The sequence below is a fragment of the Herpailurus yagouaroundi genome, unplaced genomic scaffold (genome assembly GCF_014898765.1).
Source record: "Herpailurus yagouaroundi ecotype Mexico unplaced genomic scaffold, PumYag 77, whole genome shotgun sequence".
Taxonomy (NCBI): Eukaryota; Metazoa; Chordata; class Mammalia; order Carnivora; family Felidae; genus Herpailurus; species Herpailurus yagouaroundi.
In genome coordinates, this window is record NW_024412388.1 from 54,090,629 (window position 1) to 54,105,302 (window position 14,674).

The following is a 14,674-nucleotide window of genomic DNA, read 5'->3' on the forward strand; positions in this document are numbered from 1 at the left end:
CGCCCCCGGGGGTCCTGGGCCCCCCCTTCCTTTGTTCTTCCCGCTATTTGCATGAGGATTATCTAATGACGCAGCAAGGCTCGCCACAACGTGACCGTCGCCATTTTTCTGTTTTTATTCTATCTCTGCCATGTGATAGATGGGGGGGGAGGGTTTGGAAAAGGGAGAGAGACAGGTTTAAAAAAAAAAAAAAACTTCCGGGTCTCATGACCGGGAAGGGAGAAAAACAAAAGGGAGACGAGACACAACTCCTGGGGAAGGATACGTGCGTACGTGTGTGTGTGTGTGTGTGTGTGTGTGTGTGTGTGTGTGTGTACGCGCGCGCACACGCGCGCCCTTCTCTCTTCTGGTCCTAGAAGGGAGGCTCCCGCAGCGGACAGGGAGCATCCTCCCATCTAGGGAGCCCAGTGACCCCGTGGGTCCAGGTCGCACCCTCTAGCTGTGGCGAAGCGCGTCGTGGTCCCACAGTCGCTGCAAACGCTCCGCGAAGCTGTCAGCTTGGTCCCTTGTGGCCGCCTCCACTTGGTCTTCCACCCTGAAGCTCGCGCCCTGGCTCCCAGGCGGGTGTAAGGTTCTGGGTTACGTTCAGGGAAGTCTCAGCATAAACGGAGGAAATAATAAAGTTTAAAGGCTACTGGATTTCCTGAGTTTTAAGATAGTTTGTCTCGATGCTGTTGTTTATGACAACCGCGTGGCAACGCCAGACAGAATTTAATATTCCTTGGAATCCTTCCTTTCTCAACCCCCTTTTCTCTCCCCAAAGCCGGACACACCCTTACGTGGTGTTCCAAAGGGGGGGGGGGAGTTATGTGGGGACGGATCATTCGTCATGGCTTGACTTATTTTGTAAGAAATTTTTAGTAAGTGGTTTTTCAGGGCCAGGGAGCATTGTTTTAAGACAGTTGCGTGCAGCAAGGTGGATTCGTGTTACACTGATCGTATTCACATTTGGAGGACGTGATAGACATGTCATTCTCTCCCAAGTCTCGTGTTCACGGTTGCTGGAAAAAACAAAGTACTTGGGAGCTCTGCCACATTTTTCAGTGAGATATAATTTTTTTTTGTTTACTACTGTATTTCCTTTAGGCACTTTCACTTTTGTTTCTCTTGAGTTTCCTTCCTGGTTTCTTGTCTCAATTTCACAATTAGGTGCAGAAATGGACTTTAGAATCTACCAGGGTTCCTCGCTTCACAGGCGCAGAAACAAGGCCCCGAGCAATGATGCAAGTTGCGCCAGGTCACATAATTAATTAGGGCGGAGCTTGGACTGAGCCTTGCTCACCTGATAGCTCTGTTAGAGGGGTGGAGATGGAGGGTGGGGGATGGTTAGGGAGTGGGGGGAGGTGCTTAGTAGTGTTTGGCAGCCACTCTGCTCTGTAAAATTAATATCCTGGAAATTAAAGATGGAGAACACGACCAGATCATTACCTTCTTGGGACTGATGTGAACTGATTGCTTCTTCAAAACCCCCTTTCTTGTGTTTTGCCTCAACTACCTCTGTTAATTAAGATTTCACTTCGCTTCCCCCCCCCCAGAGTTGGTCATCTCACTGAACAACCTTACATGATAGTTATGAATTATTTCTATTAGAATCGCAGAGAAGATCACTGCCCCTTTGTCCACCCACTGTATCCTTTCAATATTTATTTCATGGTGCCCTTCACGCTAAAGCTTACAGTTGCTGTATCTCCCTGAACTGAAGTGTAAGCTTTGAGGGCCAGGGCCATGCCATGTTAATTTTATATTTCTCATGGTTAGCACCCCGCCTGGCAATGAATAAGTAAATTAAGGCCTGATGAGGATTTTTTTTTTCCAGTAATTCCATCCTAACCATCTCTAGAAAAGTCCTACCATGTTCTTGGTGAAGGCAGAACACCAAAGATGCCTTTTGATTCTTACACTTTGCAGACTATCTTTGACAGACTTGTTATTTACAGAGCCAAGCAAAACATAATTTGTTTTCTCATTTTTTTTTTAAAGCAAATGCTTTCAACCGTCTTTTTACCATGTTTGGTTCCTCTTCTACAAATTCCTTCTAATCCATACAATTGATTATGCCAATACTTGCCTTTTAACTTTTGCTTTCACAGATCCAAAAGGTTGATAAAGTCAAAACTATGATTTAACCCTGCTCGGCAATTGGTTAAATCAAATGGCTGAATTCAATGGCCAAAGACAGCATTCTTATTGAGACTGATTCTTCCTGGAACACAGTGGGGAGGCTGGCAGTTGAGCAGTATGAAGAGGGCTGCTGAAAAGATCTCATCATGGACAAAAGTGCACATTTGTACTTTAAAAGACTGGAGAATAATTGATATATGCAATCATATTGATAGCTCAGAGGAGAGTCTGGATTGTCACAGATGAGTTCATACACATGCAGACCAATGAGCTTTCATCGCATGTCTGAACATAAACTACAAGTATTCCTTTGGATGGGGCAAATGAAATTGGTATTACTGACGGTAACATCTAAAGTTTCATCCCAGATAATAACAGTATGATAGTCGTTTTAAGTGTAACAACATTACCTTCCAGCAAGGTGGAGATGGACCCTAATTATACTTAAAGTCACATGCTCCCTTAAGTACAAAGCCGAACAGAGAAAAAAGGAACATAGATCAAAAATACAAGAAATACCTCCATGTTTCTTTGAGACATGTACACTCACACATAATTATAAAGATCAAACTTTAGTCCTCTGGGGAACTACATGGTTGCTGATTAAAGTAGAGCTCTTATAGGCACTCTAACAATATATTCTTTATCTCTCCAATATACACTTAAAAAAATGACAATTCCTGGGGTGCCTGGGTGGCTGAGTCGGTTAAGCGTCTGACTTCAGCTCAGGTCATGATCTCATGGTTTGTGAGTTCAAGCCCCACATCATCAGGCTCTACTGACAGCTCAGAACCTGGAGACTGCTTCAGATTCTGTATCTCCTTGTCTCCCTCCCCGTCCCTCAAAAATAAATAAATATAAATAAATACATAAATTAAATGACAATTCCTGGTGTGTGGACAATTCCTGGGCTTTGGACTCAGGTTCTGATCTCAGCTCTGCTGATCTATTAGTTGTGTCATCCTGGGCAATTTTCTCATCAGTTCTGTTTCTTTACTCATAAAACGAACATAATGTCACCTAGCTCAAAGAGAAGCTTTTAGGATTGAAACTTAATCAGAATTTAATGAAATATACATAAACCCCCCACCCTGGTATGATGCTTAGAACATAATCTTCAATAACAGGTGGCTGTAGGGGTGCCTGGGTGGCTCAGTCGGTTAAGCATCCGACTTCAGCTCAGGTCACAATCTCACAGTTCATGAGTTCAAGCCCCGCGTCGGGCTCTGTGCTGACAGCTCAGAGCCTGGAGCCTGTTTCAGATTCTGTGTCTCCCTCTCTCTGACCCTCCCCCGTTCATGCTCTGTCTCTCTCTGTCTCAAAAATAAATAAACATTAAAAAAAATTTTTTTACAAAAATAACAGGTGGCTGTAATAATTTTTTAAGTTGTATTTTTATTTACACCATATATTTCCTAGAATTACTCTTTTCCTTGTGGCTTCCTCCTCTTGAAAATTCAACAAACCGGGGGCACCTGGGTGGCTCAGTTGGTTAAATGTCCAACTCTTGATTTCAGCTCAGGTCATGATCTCAGGCTTTTGAGATGGAACCCTCGTCAGGCTCTGTGTTGGACATAAAGCCTACTTGGAATTCTCTCTCTCACTCTCTCTCTCTGCCCCTCTCCTCTTAAAAAATTCCACAAATCTCATATTAACGACAGTTCTTTGACTATGAAGATAAATACATCCTGCCCTCAGGAAGTTCACACTTTAGCCTTCGAAAAATACATAGAAAACTAACTATACTGATACTGGTGGACCAAAGACAAACACTTGACTTGTACTACTTTATGATGATCTAACTGTGAAGCATTTACATAAGATCTGTCTTCACGAATACCCAAACAATGACAAAGCTTATGGAAACCCAAGCAATGACAAAGCTTATCAGGAGAGGAAAATGCCAAAAGACAAACACAAATACAAAAACAAGCCAAAAACCCCCAAACCCTCACATTTTCACATACATGACGATGATTACCTTCAAAACCCCATCCAATCAGACGATTCTGCAACTTTTGAAAACAGTTTTCTTGTCCAGTATAAGAGGCAGATTCTTTTGCATTTGTGTGAAAACTATGCCAGATTGTACCTTTGAAACAATGTTGGAGAAGTGTAGTTAATAGAAAGCACTTCTGGTTGTTAATTAGTTAGGCCACTGTAATCAAGAACTATTTTCTGAGAAACTTATTCCCAGTCCTGGGTCAGGTGCTAAGGAAACAAAGGTGATGAAGATACAGACTTTGCCCTTAAGAAACTCATTCACAAATGTTTATTGGCTACTACTGGGGATGCAATGGTGAAAAAGATATTGAGCTTACTAGCATGAGATTGATACATACATGTTATCTTTACGGCTCCCTTAAGAAGTCTTTGATTGACGCAGGGTTTGGGCAAGGCAAAAAAATATATACTCCACCCCCCTCCCCGCCCCCGCGACCCCCAGAACAGCCTTTGTTCCTCAAAACAAAGAGTAACTCTTGAAAAAAAAAAAGTACGGTCTGTGCAGCCTGAGTGAACCTTGGAATTTCACCAGCACTAGGCAGAATTGCGAAGTGAATGAAGTTAAATTCAATTCTCCTGGAGTCTAGGCTATTTAAAGAGCTTTCTGGTCTCTCGGTTCCTGAATCTCTGAACTCTGCTTTGTTCTCCAAAGGTTGATTCTAAGATGCAAACATGACTGTATTACTCCCCTGCACAAAAACTTTCCTGGCTCCCCCTTGTCTGCCAAGCATGGCACATAAGACCCTTCGTGATCTTGCTCTGCCAAACCTTCTCACCTCATCCTTCATAACACCCACGTGTGATGGTTGCCAGATTCAGTAAATAAAAATAACAGGATGCCCAGTTAAATTTGAGATAAGCAACAATTTTGGGGTATAAATGTGTCCCAAATATTGCATGGGACATACACTAAAAGGCTTTCATTATTTATCTGGAATCCAAATTTTAATAAGTATCCTATATTTTATCTGGCAACTCTACTGTTGCCAGTCTGATTGATTAACTTACCATTCCACACTAGTCTCTTCATGCCTTCGTAAGTGCCTGATAACCACTCCATTCTCCCCCTTAGCCACATGGTATGTTTCCATTTCTTTTCCTCAAAAGCCAGGCATGGAGTTCTGGAACCCTGCAGGTGTGAGCATGAAATCCAATGTGCTGGGGGTGGGCCTGGCTATCTGTGTGCTTTGTTTAATATCTGGGCTTCTGCCCCAGTTCATGTTCTTCCTTCCCTTTCTCCCTCCTGGAACTGGAGTTCTGCCCTGAACCCTTGGCTGGGACCCACACACAGTTTTTCACCCTTGCCAACTTTCTCCCTGAGGCTTGTGGGGCTAGATCGTTTCTCCCAGCTGCTGGCTGGGCTCCTGACCTAAACTGGATGGATTATTGAAAACTGCCTCTGAATGCTGCCACCTTCCTATCTGACCTACTACAAAGGATGACAAGATAATTCAAAGGAGATTAAGTTTGTGAGTGTGGTTTGCAAACTACAAAGGCTCTATGGTGGTAATTTCAAGCTCTTCACCTGGTCCTGTGTATAAAAGCCCTTCTTTAAGATGCTCTGGATTTCCCTTGTTTCTGCTCATGCCTAGTGATATATGATGCTGAAAATGACGTGGACATTTTCCAAATGTCCTGTAACTTTGATTAGTGCATTCAACCACACCGGCTATTTCATTATGAATGGATCTAGACCAGTGGCTTTAATTTTTAAAATTTTAATTTTATGATCGAAGACACCCTCTTTGGAACTTCATCCAGAGTGTCACAAACTATGTCATACCCCAACTATGTGTAATGAGCTCTGATATTTTCTATTCCATGTCACCTTTTAAAAATTGGTCAACCCACCAAATTAATTTCATAACCCACTAATGGATTGTGACTTGCATTTTGCTAAACACTGAACTGCACTATCCATTAAGATTTCGTGTATTAAGCAACCGGCCAGGACAATTGTTACACAGTCTACCTCGTTTGGTGCTATCTCCGGTAGGAACCACCTTGTCCACAAAAGGAGTTGAGGCCACCTCACCCAAGTAAGTCATAGTTGCTCCTGCTGATAACATCAGCAAGCTGAGTATTGCAACCAGACTTTCTAAACTGCTTGAGGTCAGTATATATAATCCCTGGCAAGGCCATTTATAGACAAGGGTAGCTGCAAAATCGTCACAAATAGCAACTACATTTATCTTAGAATAGAGGGGTATTGTTTGGGGGCAATTCTTTCTCAGACTTTTAAAATTATTCCTGATTGGTTTAAAGAGAGTTTTAGGTTTCTGAGGTTTCACATTAATTTCAGATATAATACAGAAATGAAAACGGTCTCACTCACTGCTATGATTTTGCTTCACTCTCCTCTCACAAAATGGTGAGCAGGTTAATCTGATATTCAGACTGATTTCAGAAGCTGGGCGACAGTAGATTCCAAAGAAAATTGGGAAAATATATAGGAAGGAAGGATGGTTCAAATGGAATAGAAAGAAAACTAATTATCTAAGGAATCCTTAGGATACAGGTAGTCAACCCAGCTGCTAGAATTCAGGACTTTCTCCTACTCCCTACCTTCTTTGTTTACTCGGAGCCGCTTTATTCATTTTTCTTTGCAGTAGCATTTTAGTTTTGTTTGTTGGCCTTGAAAAAAACAAGTTTCAGATCAATGATGGCACAGAAGCTGGACTGGAGAGAATTTAAGAGAGAACAGGAGAACAGGAATTAGAGGCAGCTAGTACAGTATAGACAACCGTTTGGCTATGAAAGATTACAAAGAAGTAAGATGGTAACCAAATGAGGGAAATATAACCAAGGGGAGATTTTCCTTTGCTTGTCTTTAATGTGCCTGAAATGATTCTTGTGTATACCAATGGAGATGATGCAGTAGAGGAAAAATTCGTGATGTAGGATAGTGGGGGAGGATTGGCTGACTGGGTGTTCCTGAGTCAACAAGAGGGTAGAATCTAATGCACACAGGGAAGCCTGTACATAGGAGCCCTGAGAGTGCATCCTGACTGAGAGGAGGTAAGGCAGGGCCTAAGGGGGCATGTGTATAGGCACATGAGGCTGTGGTGAGAACAAGTGGAAGTTGTCTTCTGATTCTTCAGTTTTCTCAATGAGGAAAGAAGCACAGTCATCAGCTGGGAGTGACCACGGAGAAGAGAGAAAACGGTCCTTTAGCGGAAAGCGGATGTAGTAATGGAGAATGTAGGAAGGTGAATGGATGAGGGGGATGTGGGATGTTAGCTGGCAAAGAGCAAGGGCCTTCTTAAGTTCTTGGTGACGAGTTTAAAGTGAGACCAGTAGAGGTGGACAGTTGGACTTGAACAGTGTTGTGATTTTGCCAACCAGTATGAGAGGTTAATGCGATCAAGGAAGTTGAGGGAATGATTGTATTTACCAACTCTGAATTTTAAGCTGAGCAAAGAGGGAATAGAGGGCCTGAAGGTACAAATACCCTGTAAAAACAAAACAAAACAGACCAAAAACAGGACAAGGTGCCTAAGATGCTCCTCCTTCTGGTCTTTGCAAGACTGGCTCCCTCTTGTGGTTCAGTCATGTTCTAATATCACCCTTTTATTCTGAGTACTTAAGGTACTTTCTTTCTACTTCTCCCCCCTTCTCTCTCCCCCCTCCCCCCCCCTCCTTTATTTCACACTACTGGAACATAAGTCCCAGAGAGCAAGGACCTTGTCGATATCATTCACTATTTTATAGACACAGCACTTACTTGAACAGGAAAATCCAAAAGGTACTTGATAGAAGAATGATGAATGCCTAGGATATGATTTTAAGATCCCCACCATCCTGATATGCCCTTCTACATGTGCTCCTTTTTGTAAATTTTCACCTTCCAACCTTCCTCCAAGAGAAATAAAAACCCCACCAGGGTTAGAGCTGCCTGCAAAATCATCCCTTTCAAGTCTTCCATGCAGTCTTCAGAGGGTGTGGAAAGGAAAGTTCAAGGACAGTTTTACCAGTTATACAGGCACCAGCTATTTCAAAGGTGAGCCAAAAGGGGTGCTATGAAGTCATAATAGCTTTCTGTTTTGTTTTGTTTTGTTTTGTTTTGTTTTGTTTTGTTTTGTTTAAACCCTCTTTATAGAGGTTCCATTTAGATACCATAAAATTCACCCATTTTAAATGTAAACTTCATTGAATCTTAGTGTGTTTATATAATTATACAGCCATCACCACAATTCAGTTTTAGAGCACTTTTATCACCACAAAAAGTCGCCTTGTGCCAGTTTGCAATCCATCTCTGCTTCCACTCAGCCCTAGGCAACCACTCATCTTTTTCTGTCTCTAGAGTTTTGCCTTTTCTAAAATGTTCATGTAAATGGAATCATACAATATGTAGTCATTTGTGTCTGCCTCCTTCCATTTAGTATAATGCTTTTGTTGTGAGTAATATTCTGCTCTTTAGGTACACAACATTTTGTCTATCAATTTACCAGTTTGATAGACACTGTTTCCAGTTTGGAAGCTGTTATGAATAATACTGCAATGAATATTTGTATGAGTCTTTGTGTGGACATACATTTCCATTTCTTTTGGGTAGATACCTAGGAGTTGAGTTGCTAAGTCAATTGGTAAGTCTATGTTTAGCTTTTTAAAAAGTGCCAAAGTTTCCCAAAGTGGCATTTACATTCCCACTAACAATGTATGTGTTTCTCTATATCTTAATGAACGCTTGATCAGACTTTTTTGTTTCAGCCATTCCAATAGGTGTGTAGTGACATTCATTGTGCTTTTAACTAGCATTTCTCTGACGACTAATGATATTTAAACATCTTTACACATGCTTACCTGCCATTTATATATCTTTTTTGGTGAGTGATTATTCAAATATTTTGCTCATTTCGCACTAGATTGTTTGTCTTCTTGTTGCTGAATTATAAAAGTTCTTTATATATTCTGGATTCAAGTCCTTTATCAGATCTGTGTTTTGCAAATATTTTCATTCTGTTAATTGTGTCTCTTGAAGAGCAAAAGTTTTGATTTTGATAAAATCCAATGTGTTCATTTTGTCTTTGATTGTTCTTACCTTTTGTGCTATATTTATAAAGAACTCTGCCTAATTCAGGGCTGCAAAGATTTCATCCCATGTTTTCTCTTAAGTTGTTATGTATGGTATAAGGTAAGGGTTGAGTTTCATTGTTTTGGCAGATGCTTATTCAATTGCTCCAGCATCTATATTGAAAGAACTATCTTTCCCATTTAATTACTTGGCATCTTTCTCGAAAATCGATTAACTCTGTAAGTGAAGGTCTATTCCTGGACCGTCTGTTCTCTTCCTTCTATCTAAATGCCTATTGTTTCTTGATTATCATAGCTTTGTGGTAAGTTTCAAAGCCAAGTAAAGTCCTCTGACTTTTTCTTTCTTTTTCAAAATTATCTTACTTTCCCAGGTTCTTTGCATTTCCATATAAATTCTAGAAACAGCTTTTCAGCTTGCACCAAAAAAACAAAAACAAAAACAAAAACAAACAAACAAAAATGCCTACTGGGATATTCATAGATATTACATTGAATCTATACATCAGTTTGGGGAAATTGCCATCTTACCAATATTGAATCTTCCAACCCATAGATATTCTATATCTCCTATTTTTGTAAGTCCTCTTTATTTTTTTTTAATGCTTATTTATACTGAAAGAGAGAGAGAGAACATGTGAGCAGGGGAAGGGCAGAGAGAGAGGGAGAGAAAGTATCCCAAGCAAGCTCCACTCTTTCAGTTCAGAGCCTCGTGTGAGACTTGAAGTTACAGGCGGGGAGATCATAACCTGAGCCGAAATCAAGAGTCAGACGCTCAACCACCTGAGCCACCCAGGCGCCCCTATAAGTCCTCTTTAATTTCACTCAGCAGTGTTGTGTAGTTTTCAGTGTAGAGATTTGCACTTCTCTTATTAAATTTATTTCTAGGGGCAACTGGGTGGCTCAGTCGGTTAAGCATCTGACTTCGGCCCAGGTCATGATCTCAGGTCCGTGATTTCAAGCCCCACGTCTGGCTCTGTGCTAACAGCACAGAACCTGAAGCCTGCTTCAGATTCTGTGTCTCCCTCTCTCTCTGCCTCACCCCCCCTTGCACTCTGTCTCTCTCTGTCTCTCAAAAATGAATGAATGTTCAAAGAATTTTTTTAATAAAAAAAATAATTTTCTTTCTAGGTACTGTATTCCATTAATGCTATTATAAGTTGAGTTCATTCATTTTAAAACCACTTATTGATAGTTTATAGAAATATAATTGTTTTTTGTATATTGACCTTGTATTCTATAATCTTGTGAGACACATTTTTTTAACTTCTTTGCCAAGAAAAAAATTTTTAGCCATTTTGAATTATAATAGACAAATAAAATTGTAATTTATTTTATTACTTAATATTAATTAAATGATATTTGCTTAATAAATTAATAAGTTAATTAAAATCAACTTTCATACTTAAAATGTACAATGTGATGATTTGATATACATATACATTATGAAAGAATTTCCACCAATGAATTAACTAATACACTCATCACCTTTCATTAATATACCATTCTTCTTTCTTTTTTGGTAAGAATACTTAAGTTTTACTGTCTTAGCACATTTCTTCTTTTTTAATTAACTTATTTACTTTAAGAGAGAGAAGAGAGCAGGGGGAGGGGCAGAGAGCAAGGAGAGAGAGAATCCCAAGCAGACTCCACGCTGTCAGCGAGCTCCATCTCACGAACCGAAGTGTGAGACCAGGACCTGAGTCAAAATCTTAACTAGATTTCGATGCTTAACCAACTGAGTCACCCAGGCACCCCTGCAAACTTCAATAATTATACAATACAGTATTTTCAACAATAGTCACCATACTATAAATTAAATCCTCAGACCTTATTCATCTTATGACTGAAAGTTTGTACCTTTTTACCAGCATCTCCCTAATTTCCCCCATTCTGTAGCCCCTGGAACTGCCGTTCTACTCTCTGTTTAATTTTTTTTTTAATTCCAGATATAAATGATATCATATAATATTTGCCTTTCCCTTGTGGTTTCTTTCACTTAGCCTAATGTACTCCAAGTTCATCCATGTTATCACAAGGCCGGACTTCCTTTTTAAGGCTGAATAATATTCCATTGTGTGTGTGTGCATATATACATTTCCACTGTGTGTGTGTGTGTGTGTGTGTGTGTGTGTGTGTCTTATTTTCTTTATCCAGCCATCATTAACAAACACATTGTTTCTATGTCTTGGCTATTGTGAATACTGCTGCAATGAACATGGGATTAGAGATCTCTCATTGAAATAGTGGTTTTGTTTACTTTGGATATGGTGATTTTATTTTTAATTTCTTGAGGGAACTCCATACTGTTTTCCATAATGGCTAGACCAGTTTACATCTCCACCAACAGTGTGCAAAGGTTTCCTCTGTAATTTTTTACATATGTGATCATATTGCCTGAGAATCACAATAGCTTTTAAGTTCTTTGCTCGTTGCATCTCAGTCAACCCTCTCCCTCTAACACCCAATCCCATAGCCCTAAAATAGCCTCATTCTTGATAATGTCAAACACTGTGAGGGTAGGGTAGAGGATCCTTAAATTCTTCCTAAAGACTGGAATGTTCCACTAACTGTTGTGTTGACCTCCATCTGTGGTAATCTTCCGCATTCATTTTTTGCACAAAGATAAACATGTCACAAGAACTAAGTGCTTGTGTTCATGAATCTAGGATTCTTTTCCCCTTTGCTCCTATGACTTTCCTGTATCTTTGCTTCAACTGTTGACCAAGCATCCCATGGGCGTCCCTACTCTTCTTTTGAAGTATGATAATACATTTAACCTGATTAAAGTAAAATCCTTGTTGGGGCACCTGGGTGGCTTAGTCGGTTAAGTGTCCGACTTCAGCTCAGGTCATGATTTCACAGTCTGTGAGTTTGAGCCCCATGTCGGGCTCTGTACTCACAGCTCAGAGCCTGGAGCCTGCTTCAGATTCTGTGTCTCCCTCTCTCTCTGCCCCTCCCCTGCTCATGCTCTGTCTCTCTCTGTCTCAAAAATAAATAAAAACATTAAAAAATAATAATAATAAAAATAAAGTAAAACCCTTGCCAGGAAGTTTTCTATCTCTAGTTATGATGCTTTTGTCTGCCCTGACCTATTACCTTTTTAAAGTTTATTTATTTATTTATTTATTTTGAGAGAGAGAGAGAGAGAGAGAGAGAGAGCAACCAAAACCAGGGGAGGGGCAAAGAGAGAAGGAAAGAGAGAGAATCCCAAGAAGTCTTTGCCCTGTCAACACAGAGCCTGACACAGGGCTTGAACTCATGAAATGTGAGATCATGTCCTGAGCCTAAACCAAGAGTCGGATGCTTAACCGACTGAGCCACCCAGGCACCCCTATTACTTATTTTGTAGTAACTTTGAAAGGGCATTCTTGTTTTTAAATTTCCAAAAGCTGTGTGTGTGTGTGTGCATGCACAGGGGTGGGAGTGGATACCTAGTGGTAGCACCTGGTTGTCATCTAGTACTCAAGTCACACTCTCAGTCATCTAAACTCGGTGCAATTCTTTTACATGTATCACTATTAATTCATTTTCCCTCCAACTGATCTATTTTTTGGAACTGTTGAGGACTCGATGTTTAATTCTCTTGCACTTACATCTTGTTAGATTCAGCTCATTTTTCCAGACCACTGAGATCCTGTGCATCCTCATTTCTACCATCCAAGATAACTTACCCCACCAAATTCATGATTTCCCATATTGGGCAGTAAATCACAGTCTTTATCCAAATAAATTCTGATGAAAAGATCAGAGGGGGACAGTTTACTGTGGCCTTGGAGACCTTCCTTCTAGCTCCTTGTGATAAACAGTTAGCACTCTTTAGGGATGGTTGCTCAGCTAGTTACACATTGATGTATCTGTGCTTCCTTTCCCTCTACTGTAAAATGATAACTTTAGTACCCACTCATAGGGCTGTTGTAAGGATTAAATGATTAAAAACTCACAATATACTTAGAACAGTGCCCATCGCAGTATATATGTTCAGGAAGGTGAGTCATTATTATTGCAGAGGAAAGGGCTTTATCGTCAATGGCTTGGCCTTTATCTTCATCTTTTCATTTCATAGTTGTGTATCCTGAAACGAGTTATTTAACTTCTCGGAGCCTCAATTTCTTCATTGTAAAATAGCTGTGAGAACAGTGCCTTCTTCACAAAGTTGAAGGATTAAATAATGTAACATAGGGTGTTTAATGCAGTGCATGACCCTCAATAAGTATTTGCTGCAGTGATTCCTATTAACATTTATCTTGGACAATCTCCTACCTCTATTCTCTTACCAAGATATCTCGAAAAGCTTGATGATCTTCAGATACATTATGTCTATAGCATTCCCCTGATCAAACTATTTGGGAATTAAATAACTAGCTTACAGAGTTATGGTTCACTTAACTCATCTTTTAAAAAACCCTAAAATTCTAAAAAATACAAGCAAAATAATTATTTAAGTTTATTTTTTAATGTTTATTTTTGAGAGAGAGATAGACTGTGAGTGGGGGGAGGGGCAGAGAGGGAGAGAGACACAGAGTCTGAAGCAGGCTCCAGGCTCCAAGCTGTCAGTACAGAGCCTGACAAGGGCTTGAGCCCACTAACCGCAATATCATGACCTGAGCCAGTCAGACACTTAACCGACTGAGTCACCCAGGCGCCCCGCAAGGTAATTCTTTAAATGTTTAGATTATTAATCTTGGAGTGATTTCATGATACCCTAGACTTATATGTTATATATATGCTGTATTATAGTTTATAAGAGTACCTTGAGGACCCTTGGAAAGGTTGTGATCATTTAAAAAATTTTTTTTCATGTTTGTTCATTTTTGAGAGAGAGAGTGGGGGAAGGGCAGAGAGGGAGACACAGAATCTGAAGCAGATGCCAGGCTCTGAGCTGTCAGCACAGGGCCCAACCCGGGGCTCAATCTTGTGGACCCTGAGATCATGACCTGAGCTGAAGTCAGAAGCTTAACGACTGAGCTACCAGGGACCCCAAGATTGTGATGATTTTATACACTAGGAAGCATAGTTTGATTATTCAAAATGATTATGAAGGTATATATTTGGTTTTATTAGTGCTTTCCTCTTTGATTTCTTTGATGATGAGAACAGCTCAGGCACGCAGCCACCAATGAGACCTGTTTCTATGAGAAGATGGTCTGCCCCACAATGGTCGGCTGAGATGTGGCATCTCGGACTCACCCTGGTGAAAGGCAGATACCGCTTGCCAAATCACAACAGTCCTTACTGTGTCATAGGAAAAGAAGTCCCAAATCTCAAAGGTACGATTTCCACAAAACAAACAATTCAAAAGCTAATGCCTTAGAGCAACTAAGAATCAAAGCTTGATTTTTTTATGTAGTTTTTACAAATTACTATGTGTCAGATTTTCTAAAAAGTGTCTGTGGAAGCACAATATAAAACCTTGCAAATCAAACGCACTTGTATTTTATTCATCGTGCTTTTTTTTTTTTTAATTTGGGCACATTACATATCTTTTTGGACTCTCAGGATTTCTTTTCCAAAATGT

At 40.2% G+C, this 14,674-nt stretch overlaps 1 long non-coding RNA gene across 1 annotated transcript in view; it reads right to left on the minus strand.

Moving 5' to 3' along the window:
• Positions 1–4,202, minus strand: part of LOC121027255 (uncharacterized) — a 9,081-nt gene extending 4,879 nt beyond the window's left edge. Inside the window, exon 1 of the long non-coding RNA XR_005788621.1 lies at positions 4,103–4,202. This is a non-coding gene — a long non-coding RNA (uncharacterized LOC121027255). The remainder of the gene's footprint in view (positions 1–4,102) is intronic.
• Positions 4,203–14,674: the final 10,472 nt, after the last annotated feature.